Genomic DNA, 13,627 nt, shown 5'->3' on the forward strand with positions numbered 1-13,627 from the left:
CTCAGGGCGGGGCGTGGATGGGGCGCGCACTCGCGCACCACGAGCACACGCGCAAACACGGTAACTATTAGGCTCGTTCGACCTAACTTTCAGCTCGTCTGGAAAGTAGACGAGAGTAGCCGAGTGCAGTCGGGGGAGTGACGAAAATGCCTGACTGAAGCCGGACAGCTCCGAGTCGGAAGTAGCGTCCTTGTTGCGGATGCAGTTCGTTTTCTAGTTTTATTTTGAAGGCCTATTAGAAACATATTCGCAGGAGAGTCACACATGCTACAACCGATTAGAAGCAGAACACAACACAAAGACGAGTAAACACTTTAAAAGCGAGGGGCATTTTCAAAACAAGAAACGAGATATAAGCTAATATCCCCATTCCCCACACATCTTTATCTTTCTTGTTACTTTACTAGAACACCTACTTTTAAGTGATAAAGAATAATTTACAAGAATAATTTACAAATCCAAATAAAGGAGGTTTAGTATTTCTCCCTTCACATAACGAATATGATCGGCCTAAATAAAGAAGGTCTAAGAAAAGATCCCTTATTATTATTGTAGAGATGGATATGATGAACTGTATTATGATGTGTAACAAACAAACTACTTGTTGTAGTTTTGGTCTGGCTTTGCAACACTACATGTAAAATACAATCCCCAGACCATTTAGATCACTTGAAATAAGCCTATGATTTAATCTTAATGGTATAAAAATCACTTCACCAAGATCTTATGTGACTCAAGTTTGTGTTCACTTTTAAATATATCTATACAGGAGAGTTACACATCCAAATTATTTCTATGTCAAGGGTTCAGAGGTTTAACTCTGATTAAGTACATTTCTGCTTAAATGCATATTGTGGCGGCCTAATGATTAAACATAAATTAAAATCAAAAAGAATGGATCGTAATTTAATTTTGAGCGGTGATGTCAGACTTTTGCCTAACCAATTGGGGAAACGCATCAAAGGCACGAGGTTTAAACTCCCAATTAGCGCTCAGCTCCGCCTGTCAGCAAGACGTTTCCCATCAGACATTTCGCTCCCGCAGCCCGTGGGGAGCAACTGCAGCGACTTGCTCCAGTGTCTGTGTCCGTCTTGATACCGCGGGACTTCAAAGTCTCAAGCAGCCGAGCCGCAGCCAGCCACGGGTGCAAGTGGGACAAAAAGTCTAACCATAATGCAGTGCGCTCAGCAAGACGAGCGTCATAATTGCGCAGGTCTTAGCAAGACGGCGACAGGTCGAACGAGCCTAGTCTGTCATGGTTGTGAAAACTGAAAAGTGCCAATAAGTGACGTTATGAATAAAATATGAATTTTCTTTCCTGTAAACAGTCTTAGTCTTTTTCTAAAATGTGTCAGGCCAATTTAGGCTACATTGTTATAGCCTAGTTTTTCATTATATTCAGTTTTTTTCCAACCACAAAGGAAAGCCACAATCCAAACACAGTGGTCTTTGAAGTTGTACTTTATATTACAAATGTGTTGGACGGACCTCTTAAGTATGATGTGATTTCAGCTGCAATAACTGCATTAGCCTATATGTTTTACATTAGTTTTCCCCAAACATACACTAAGTTTCCCCTTTTCCAACATAATTTCCCTTGAAAATAATTTTCCCTTAACATACTTTTCCTTTTTCAATGCTTATTTTGTATTATGTTATATACATTTATTATTATTATTATTATTATTATTATTATTATTATTATTATTATTATTATTATTATTATTATTATTATTATTATTATTATTATTATCATCATCATCATCATCATCATCATCATCATCATCATCATCATCATCATCATCATCATCATCATCATCATCATTATTATTATTATTATTATTATTATTATTATTATTATTATTATTATTATTATTATTATTATTATTATATCTATCTAATATGTTTTAGTTGAAAAATAATTCTCATCAGCTCTACAGTGTTTTCTTTCAGCCGAATGTTTTGGTTTTACAGCTTCCGCATGCTTTCATAAACCTTGTTTCTAGCTGTTGCCCGTTTAACAGCTCTGATAAACCCTCCATACGGCCAGCACCAAACAGCTGACATTAAAAGTAGTCAGCTAATGGTGAAAATAGTGCCACAATTCACAAGTGTTTAAGTTTCTTTAATAATGTAAAGGTGAGGTTTTATTATTTCCACCGGCCAATCTTTTGTTTTCTGATCATTCTTCACTTTGATTACAACATATCAGTCTATATACTGTCTGTTATTGTGGCAGATTGAAAATCCTGAGCATTCTTTGTGATAAAGAGTAATCTGCTTACGGATGAAGGGTCAGTGGATCTGCTTATCCACCCTCCTTCTGTTAAATCTGCAGTGCTCACCCAAACTACTGGTTTCATGGTGATCTGTCAGTGTACACATCACATGGATAATGATCTAAGTTGCTCCACAACTTACTGGAAATGACCAAAAAGAACAGAAAACAGCCCAAGAGTCTTGTTTGAAATGTATAAACATGAAGGAGGTGGGGATGTCAGAGAAGAAACACATTCCAGAGGACCTTCTCATAATTTAGGAGAGGGGTGACTAAGAGTGTTGAGCTGAACAATGGGATGAGTCATGAGAGGGGTCGCGTCTGACGGAGAGGACACACCCTTTAGAGACCACCAAACTCAGAGCTCCCACCATGCAGGAAACAGATGTGTATGAAGTATATGTGTGTATGCTGCAAGTGGTATAAGTAAAGAAGTAAAAGCTGTGTGAAGGAAAACCAAAGGTCTGAGCAACAACTAGCCTATCACTAACCCTGAAAAACATCATTGTCGTGCTATTGTTACTAAAAGGAATAGTTGGGAAATATGCTTTCTTGCTAAAATATGAGACAACTGATTGCAGTATGTCTGTGTGCTACATAAAGTCTTGAAACAGTGAGAAACAGCTTGTCTGGCTGTGTGCTTTAACACAACCTGCCTGCAGCACCTCCACAGCGCACTAGTTAATGTGTTGTATCTGCTTTGTTTAAGCCGTCCAAAAACTTCATTGGAAAAATGTGGCTGTTTTACGCACAATAACATTTTGACTATTGCTTGGCTGGAACCAGTTGCCAAGCAACCAGTGAAGAATCCCGGAAGTTACTGTTCTTGGAACCCCCTTTAAAGTGGCCAAATGTCGTTCAGACATGTTGGCAGTGGCCCTTTCTTTACAGGTCCATGCAGTGGCCCTTTCTTTATAGGTCCATGCAGTGGCCCCCGACTCTTTATCTAAACCTTGGGAGAAAAGCGGATGAGTGTTAACTTTACCTTTACTCAACATTTTATAACTGAGTAACTAATCCATTTCTGATAGACAGGCATGTTTGACTGAAACTAAAAACTTCCACTGCAATTTAAACTCAAGTCATGTTAGCTTTCAAAATGTAAAAGGAAGAAAGCACTTCCTCGCTGGTATTGCAACAGGCCCGTGAAGGAGAAGCAACTTTTCTAGTAGGGCAGAGATATTGCATGTGTAAGTGGTTTTCCGTTTCTGGTGGTTTAAGGGGAAGTTAGAAGTTAAAGTTTCTTCCGGGTAAAAAACCACAACGGCGATGGAAAGATTCAGTGGGACAGTTACAGTTACACACAAATGGTGGTTTGAACAAGTGAAAACCAGGTTTACTGTTCTAAAAAGGGTGAAAATGCCAGCATCCTTAATGTACTGCCCTATGTGGGTAGATGGTAACATATAGACACAGTCCATCGTGCTGAATGTGTCCTTCCCTGTAAATAAACACAGATTGGGTTGAAGCAGACAGGTTTGGGCACTGAAGGTCATGTTGTTGCCTCTTCCTGTGTGTAAATTGGGGGTTTCCTCATCCAACATCACTGCCTGGAACGGCCCCCTCCTCTCTAATTCTAGTCTAGCTTTTGGCACAGATGTTTCTGTTATCGTCACAGGGTTTCCCACAGTTCTTGTATGTGTATGTGTGTGTGTGTGTGTGTGTGTGTGTGCACGTTTGTATGAATGTTCGCATGTGAGGCCCCTTGTTTTTCTCTGTCAGGCCTCCAAGGGCCTCCACTTTAAACAGGATATGGCAGTTATCTGAAAACCATGGCGACAGAGAGGTCTTCCTGTGAGCGAGGGCAGGTTGTGAAACTGACGATAGTGAATCTCTTTTGGGGAAAGTTTAAAAAAATTCTCTTCTGTGCAATACGAGATAATGATACCAAATGTACCGAGGAGCTAAGTGGTGCAATTTCTGTGCAGATTTAAAAATGCACCAGAGGAAATTTACAAGGATTTATTCACTGCTGTTGAGAAGAGTCTAAAGACATACTTAACATCACACCAGTAAAGGGAAGGGAGTATAGATGGTCAATAATTACATGTAATTACAGTGTACATAAACAGCAACCTCACGTGTGCGACTTACTGCTGAATGACCGGAGGTTTGGAGTGTGTATGTTCAAGAACCGTTGGTTGAATTTGAGATTCTTGTTGAAATCTTCAGACTTCTTCTCTTTTACCATTACCATCGTATTCTTACTCCTTCCTGGTCAAAACAGACTTAATGCATTCTTTCCACTCTTTTCTCTCCCTTATGCCTGAGCCAGCCACAGTCTAGGGCACATAACCTCAGTGCGCTGATGAAAAGAAAAAGAAAACACAACCACATGACAAAAATCTGTACATAAGTAATATTCCACATTTATGTGTTTTGGATGGAATTGCCAATTAGGTCACTGTGAGCAACTTTGTGAGTTGTGTAATTCTGTTCTCAGAGGCCTGTGTGTACATTACACAGTGGGTGTGTGCAGGCTGTATGTGTAGCTCTTATAATGCTGGGTGTTTATTTAATAGATTTTGGATGACACTCCCACTGTCAGCCTGTTTGTTTCTGTGATACAATCACCAGTTCTTTGGCTAACATAACGAATTTAGCTTTTTTTAGGCCTTTCCCTCTTTACCCTGTGAGTGTTCACCAAAAGTTCAGCTAATTCAATCATTGCTGGATGACTCACACCCCAGTGTCCTTTTCTGCACAGATAAACACATGCGCGCACGCACGCATGCAGGCATGCACGCACGCGTGCGCGCACACACACACACACACACACACACACACACACACACACACACACACACACACACACACACACACACACACACACACACACACACACACACAGTGCATCCAAACACATGCACCATGGTGCCTGGCTAGATGAGGTTTGTGATGTCAGTGCTGCGTCAGCCTCTCAGTGCACTTGTGAAATGATGTCTTGTTCCCTGGCTTCATTAGCCACTCTTACTCTCCCCGTCTCTGCTTTCAGTTGATGCACTGTCATGCCTTGTCATTCAGAACTTTCTTGTTTGCATTTCCCTATTTCTTTCTCGATGTTCAACCTAGATAGTTGCCAAGTTGTCAATATATTTTAAAAAATTGCAGTCTACAGCAACAATAATTAATGTGACAAATAAATCTCACTTTCCCAGAACTGCCTCTCTTTTGGCCAATGTTGAAAAATGTATCAGAGATGGCATTTGTCACTTGTTTTTTCACTTATAATTCATTACATTATTTTCCTCTTTTCCATCGGTTACAACACTTCCTTACCCGCCATATGTAAGATGAATATGACTGCACATTCATTCCTTTCACACTATTCACCCAAGTGGAGCAGAACGAAAGATTGCATATAGCAATGCCTGTCATTTCCTGCATTTGCATGCCTGCGTATGGTGTGAGCCAGTGTTTGCATATATTTGAATACAATGCATGCATGCATGATAGTGCATGCTAAGAAAAGACTGTGATACGGTTATTTATCTGCAGCCTAGGCTAGCCTGTAGCCTAGCTGTTATTACTGATGAAGCCACCCAGATTTATTGAGTCTTATACTGTACAGAGCCTTTCCACTTAGCCTAATGACTGCCAACAGGAATGGGAGCAGATGGCTCTGTTACAGTACAGTGAGGGTGATTGGAAAGAAGTGCCCACTACCATGCTATTTTATCTTGCAGACCAAGTATATGTGTGTCTGGGTTATAAATCCCTGCTGGACACTTAAGAGTTGATACACCACACAAACGTGTTCAAACTATTAGGAACACTCACTTTTGTTATTGGATACACTAATTAACTAATTCATCACTCCCTTTACAGTACAACAAAACAGGCATACAAAGTTGTTGTTATAGCTGTTATACTTGGGAATGTGCACACATACAGTGCAAATAAGCTCAAATGCTATTTTACAGAGATCATCAAAGCAAAAATATAATCAGTTTTATTTGTATAGCCCAATATCACAAATAGACATTTGTCTCAGTGGGCTTTACATTCCATAAAGTACGACACCCTGCCCTTAGACCCTTGGCTTGGCTGAGAAAAAAATCCCAGTAAAAACCCTTTGTCGGGATTAAAAAATTGAGAAACCTCAGGGAGAGTTGACAGAGGAAGGGATCCCTCTCCCAGGACGGACATCATGCAAAAGATGTCATATGTACAAAAAATAAGAGAAGCTCACAAAGGAGTCTAATCATTGACCAGATGTTTACATGGTAATACTAAAGTAAATAAAGAAATTAAATTAGTTAAATAGTAAAATTGTACGTGGATCCTGGAATAACACTGATACTAGTTATTAGTAAACACCAGGGAAACAAAACATACACTAAGAATAAAGGTTGTACGTGTAAGCTGGCCTGGGTAGACCCCTTGAAGAATAGACAAGCAAGAGAGCTCTGTTGGTCCACTAGTCTTTCTGTCCGTCCACCTTGTTTGTGTGAATACGCTGAATAAGCGGGATGTCCAGGAAGGCCCTTCCAACAACAGGCGCACACGGTGACCACAGGAAATCAAGGTCAGTGTGACAATTGTGTGCATGGGTCAGAGAGAGAAAGACTGTACTTACAATATCCCCTGGTGTACCATCAACTCTTCTATTGTTTACAGTTCTCTTATTGGAATAAAGAGACCTGTAGTTGTCAGTCTCAGAATGTCCTTTATGTCGATAGAACAACTGTTAGGCCCTGTTTCCACCTGGGATTATTGATGTGGTTTTAGTGATCTGATCAGAGGTGGACAGCTCAGAGAACCTTATGTAGACCAGATGTTCTATTGTTTTCTCTAAGTGTGTGGCACAGAGGACTAGTTAAATAAGTTAATCCTTTAAAAGCACAAAATACACTGAGCTGGGTTAGTAAATGTTTGCTTTGGTTGACCTAGCAGTATGTGAGGTATACAGTATAAAGGAGTGCCTCCTTTGAAAACCTTACGACAAGTGTGAATGTTACATAATCAAATACAATTCATTTGTAAAACATTATAATCGCTCCTATAGTCATTTTTGAGGCCGTTCTTTATACTGTTTGTGAGCTGGCCTGCATTATTTTGTGAGATTTTCTCCCAACCCCCACACCCCAAAATCCATTCTTTGTGATGTAATCAGATGGAGTTTGAAAACAAAAGACAGAGAGATTGAGTGCAGATGGGGCAGCCTTGGTGTGTGCATGCCAAGCCTTTGCTACACAGTCTCTCATGTTCGTAGGTCTTCCGGGCGACCAGCACACACAACTAACACTCAACTTTACACTCTATTTGGCCATGTAGACGCACAATGTACACACCCAATCACTTTATTAATCAACCACTCTACTCAATTATTTTACCCATTTGTAGCCCTCCACCCCTCCCAGTGCTTGGCCCCAAGACTCATCACCAGGGTAACCGCCAGCACTCAGCTCCCCCCAGACATCCTGGCAAGGTGTTTGAACACACACACTGCACCCGCACACAACTTCCGTCCTTTCATTTGGATCACTATTTACTACAGGCCAACTAAGTCACTAGTCACTCATAAACAGATGAGTTATGGTACAAAAAACATTTCATAATGACACATCGTTTCAATGGGGGCAAAGCATTGTGTACCCGATCGGTCCCTCACAGGCCAGAGTAATTATTTTCACAAAATATGTTCCTCTCAATGTAAAAAAAAATCAAAGTTGTTTTTCCATCAGCAGATGACAGCTCCAGCTGCCAGATGTATTTTTTTTCCATTTTAAAAATATGTGCCCAACCACTCCAGTGTGATGGAAGCTGGAGGTGGAAAATTTAGGCCGAAGAGAAAAGAGGAGGAAGCTCCCGTTGTTTTGCGTACCTGATAACCCTCCATCCTCTGTCTCCCTACAGTCCGACCTGTCAGACGCTGTTTCCTGGAATTCTGACTCCTGAGGGGGGAGTGTGTGGGGAAGGAAACACAAAGGGATACTGTCAGTCCCTGTAAGGTCATCCCTGAATAACAAACACATTAATCTAAGGGGCATGGCTGGTCACACATCAATAAGTACATGCCTGCAATGGGCTGTCTACTTTATAATGGGACAATAAAAAGGTGAGCAATAGCTACTAGTACAATGGCTAATTTTAGACACAATAGCACAATAAAATCCCATTCGGGGACAATATATCATATTGTGATATTCACAGGTCTATAGCATATTTGGTTACACCTATGTCAGAGGCAAAGATGCAGGCCGGTAATACCCCCTTCAGCTTAGTGTGTTTCTTATCTGTGAAATGTCGAAACCTACTTTAACGACCCAATATATAAACAAAGTAAAGGCACACGTGTTTCATGCAAATAGGAGGTTATATAGCATGCAAAAAGAGGCTCAATCTTAGCTGGTTGACAAAAATAACAATCCAAGGGACTCTAATTCAGTGCTTATAATAAATCTTTTATTTACTGCTAAATGCGACACACCAAGAAATGACTGTCAGATGTATAAGATTTGATTGTGAGAGGGATTGTTGTAAAGGGGCCTGTTCCTTCTTTGCTGCCTGTCGTCTTTTTCAAACCAACCCCTCAATTTGCCTAATAACAGTGTTCAGTAATCGTTCACGTCCATGTGTGTGAGAGAGTACTACGAATGACTTTGTGCTGACGATTTGGACATTGTTTTATGTAACATATAATCATTGTTCCTCCATTGTGTCTTTGTACTGTGCTGAATGTCTGAGATATGACAGTGGGTTCCGCTCTTGATAAAGGAAGTGTCCCATAAACATGTCCGCCTTCAAGGGAGCGGTTAGATGTAAATGCAACAGCTGTACTATCACATACTGATACTGACAACACACACACACACACACACACACACACACACACACACACGCACACACACAAACACGCACACACACACACACACAGAAATAAAGCCTCTGGGCCCAGGAGATCAAAGCTAAATCTGTTGGCTGGATATCTTAACAAAGACATTAAGTTGGAGGAATTTCACACTGTGGAATGACACGCTGGGCTGGCACATAGTAACCCAAGAAGACACCCTCTGTTAGTCACGCTCACACACTCCTACTCATTGCTCTTACTGAACATACTACTGTACAGTCATTGCACAGTGTGGCTGTCATTTAAGGGCCGTATTTTCAGTAGTTCAGTCCCTTGAGCTCGTCAACAGAAGGGGCATTAATTTGCTCCTTGAGGATGCAAATCACTAAGGCCTTTGGCTGTGATTTGTGAGAGGTTAGCTGAGGGAGAGCGAAGGGGTTCCAGTAATGCTCAGATCTTGCCTGTGATCAAGCGGATCAATCAGCTTTTTCTGATCTGACTGTCGAGATCACATTTCAATTAAGGAATCGACCCTGAGTTTTAAACATGATAAACATTTGCTTTGCAAAAGTAAACATTGGGAAACCTCTTTCCTGTATCCAAAGAAGGCACAAAACATTTGCTTAAACCTACAGTATTGTAACTGTGGTGACACAGCACAATAATGGCACTGTTGGGGGAGGGCACGGTTGTATACATTCCCAGCCTTATAACCTTGGGGGGTGTCCACTACAATTATGTGTTGTACTAGGAGCCAATGAGCCGCTTTGCAGCAGTTTTATTGGGAGGCTGGTACAAGGTATACAAGGGTACTATCATGTAAATCGTCGAGCAATGGTTACAGTTTGCTCAGTGTCTTTAGTATGGAATTCAAAATGGCCATACCAAGCCTGTGTCTGACTGATAAATCAACCAGGTGTTTAATGCTTTTTAAAATTTCTAAACTTAGATCGTATCGAAAGTGACAATCCTCTGGCCTAAAACGATCAACCCAGCAGATGTCCAAACATCTGCTGCTGAGATGCCTCCCTTTGGATGAAGTAATCAACGTTGTAAATTCCAAGGATTCTTATTAAAATCCGCCCCATCCCCCCTCCCATTCTTCTGCAGTTTCCACTGCTGATCAGCATTATTGATCAAAGTCTGAGGACACAGAAGGTGTCATCCTCCTCTTGAAATAGGGACATGTGCAGAAAGGCCAGTTTTTCTCAAGACTAATTAGTAACAGACGCTTACCAATAGGCACATAAATGCACACACATGTTGACACAGAGATCAGTAGACTCAGATCATGTTGAACAGGAGACACACATTCACTGACATCCTATCTACAGTCACAAGCACTTTAACCGCAAGGTCAGTGTTTGAGTACCTGCTTTGTGTTTCACAGCTTTGCATCTCATTGATAAAAAAGATTTTGTAGTACTCCGATGAGAAATGAATGGATTCATTCCTGACAGGGGGTGACCATCCATACTTTACACCCACCACTCACTAATAACTTACTGTCATTTGGGTTTTATACTCCCCTCTGTGGCGATATAGAGCACTACACCAAAGCTACACTCATCTCCGGTTGTTGCACAGAAAAGTTTGCACGCATTTGTACAACATCAGATTTAATTATCTAAAAATGATTTTACTCCCAATTGATTGTTTCCGGTCATTGTGGCTGACTATAAGGCTCATTATTGAATATATCAGTTGAAAACCAGTGGTGGAAGAAGTATTCAAATAATTTACTTGAGAAATATAAGCAATACCACACCTTTAAAATGTTTCATATATTTCAAGGTGGTTTGAACTGTAATAACACAATACGTGTTTTTTAACTGATCAACGGCTTTAATAAATAAGTGTAGCGCAGTAAAAAGCACAACATGTCCCTCTGAAATGTGTTGGGGTTTATAGTGTATATCATGAAAGATACATACTCAAGAAAAGTGGAAATGCTTCAGATGTGTACTTACTGCAAATACAGTATTAGAGTAAATGTTCAGTTACTTTCTATTGCTGCTGAAACTTTCTGACCGCTGTCTTACCTTGGGCTGTCTGATGATGATGGAGGGTCTGGGGATTTGAGGATATTTCAGCTCCAGCTCGGGACTACAGTCTAACTCGAGTTCGTCTTCCTCCGAGCTCTGGGAGAATCTTACATGACAGGGTGGAGGGGCCTCAAAGCACAGGTCCATATCTGTATCCTGCATGTGGCGGATAGAGTTGGAGTTGTTGGAACCATTGTCTCTTTGTACAGTTCTGGTGGAGTGGGTGGAGATGTAGCTGACAGTCCTGTGAGGCTGTTGGTGTCTCTGCAGCTCCCGTGGGCTGCCTGGTGGTAGGGCTTCTGGCTGGGACAGAACTGGGCCTGCGGCGGCTGGAAATCCATTGCTGTGTCTGCTTCGCCTGGAATTGTTTGCCACTTGAACAGATGCTGGATCAGTGTTGGCATCAGTTGGATTACCAAAACAGTGGCCCAGAGAGGAACATGGTAGCCCGTGCATACTGAGGGATTCAGAAATGACCAAAAGAGAGAGTAAAATGAATTGCACTGACATCAGGTGGATCTGGGGTTTCCCAGTGTGTGGGCCAACATTACGGAGTTCAGCCTCTTGTAAATCACCAAATACTAGATTAGAGCATGATCAATAACCAGCAAGGGATATACATCATTACCTTTAAGGTGGATGAAGGCAAATTCATTACATTGGAACAAGCCCATCGTTTTCCACACTTATGAAGCAACAAATTTAGTAAAAAAAACATTTAGAGGATTTTTCCAGGGAAGACATTAATTTTGATCCATGCCAAAAGATATCCTCAATAGCCATCCCTCTGTTTCAGCAAATGTTCTTGTTATATCATAGCAGCATTTTTTTGCCCACTTGTCCAGCAGCAGCAGCTGTGGCAATGGACGGTCAGTTGATCCCAGACTTAACCTTAAAAGTCCTGACTGCGAAGGCCGTCTGTCGGTCAGTAGGCCGATCCGTCATCACATCTTTCTCTCTTTCTCACGCAGAGAATGGATTCCCGGGGTTGCTCACAAGTTGCTTCAGCTGCTCTTTACAGGCAAGGGTCACTCTGTCTTCAGCCCTTCACAGTCCCCTTGTCTGCAGCCCTGACAGTGTATGTGTGTATGAGAGTCTCAGGGTTTGTGTGTGTGTGTGTGAGTTGCAGTGTGGTGTCCTATTACTTGAACAGGTAGTCCCTGGTCTGTTGTCAGTATGGCGGTCCGGGTTGGGCCATGGGGACTCTGGTTACCATCTGATTCCGGGTCAGTTACTAATAAAGTCGCCCTACACTTCACTACTATTAATTAATGGACTCATCTGATCGCAGAGCAGTGGCCCAGAGTGTAAAGGTTACTGGAGTGTTACAGATGGTTGAATATGAGAGTTCAAGTTACAGGCAAACACCGTAACTGATAGGACTCCAATGAGAAAGAGAAAGGAGGGGAGAAAGAGAGAGAGAGAAAGAGAAAGACAGAGAGAGAGAGAGAGAGAGAGAGAGAGAGAGAGAGAGAGAGAGAGAGAGAGAAAGACCTGGCATTTTACAGAATGGGTGAGACAGAAGAAACCCAGCTGACCTTGGCGGATGGCTACTTAAATATTCATACAACCCCATGAAGCCGACTTACATCTATAGTTTAACCAGCCTGGTCAACTGATGAATATGAATTTTCATAATATGACAATATCAAGCGTACATTTATACCAACAATGCAGAGCATCTCATGGTCAGGTGCAGGTTTGTATTGATTCCAATGGATTTGGATTGGTTTAGTACACAGTACAGCAAGCACTCTTTTGATGCAGGCAAGAATGTAAAACAAATTATACATACCAATAAAGTATATACTGAGACACTACCGCCGATAGTTGATATGTAAGCCGGTTGGGTTTAAGAATCCTGCATGTTGCCGTATTAACAAAAGGCAGTCATATGAACAGCTTCTGGAGTGATGGTTGTCCCAGGTTTTGGAGTTTTAGCAAGGTCTTCCTCATCAACTGGCAAATAAACTGCAGTAAAAAAATAAATATGGCTAACTTTCAGAAAAGTAGACCTGTTACCTTTTTTGAACTTCCAAAGTTTTGACCAGGATCTTCAAATTCTATATCTGGAACTTCGTAGTCCAAATAACTTTTAATATTATGATTTTGCACAAAATGAAAAGCACATATAAAAAAACTTCAATCAAAAAAACTTTGAATAAAGTGTTTAAGAATACTGTATTACACCTCTAGGTCATAGGTGCTACAGTTGCAGGACTCAGTCTTGTAGTTTGTGGATGTGTTGTTAGACACGCCAGACACAACAACCACTTACATAATGCAAAGATAAGCAATGTATGCATAAATGAAATTCAATTTCAATTATATGCTGTGTCTGCAGGCCCTTCAGTATCTATAAAACAAATGAATATAAATATTTATTTGTTAAAGACACAACATTTTTAGGTAATATACTTCATACATAATGTCTGTCCATTATGGAGGTCTTTCAAGAAGCAGTAAGCTAATTCAACATAGGTGTTTTTCACCTATATCTCCTGACCC

The sequence above is a fragment of the Ammodytes marinus genome, assembly GCF_949987685.1.
Source record: "Ammodytes marinus genome assembly, chromosome: 5".
NCBI classification, from domain to species: domain Eukaryota; kingdom Metazoa; phylum Chordata; class Actinopteri; order Uranoscopiformes; family Ammodytidae; genus Ammodytes; species Ammodytes marinus.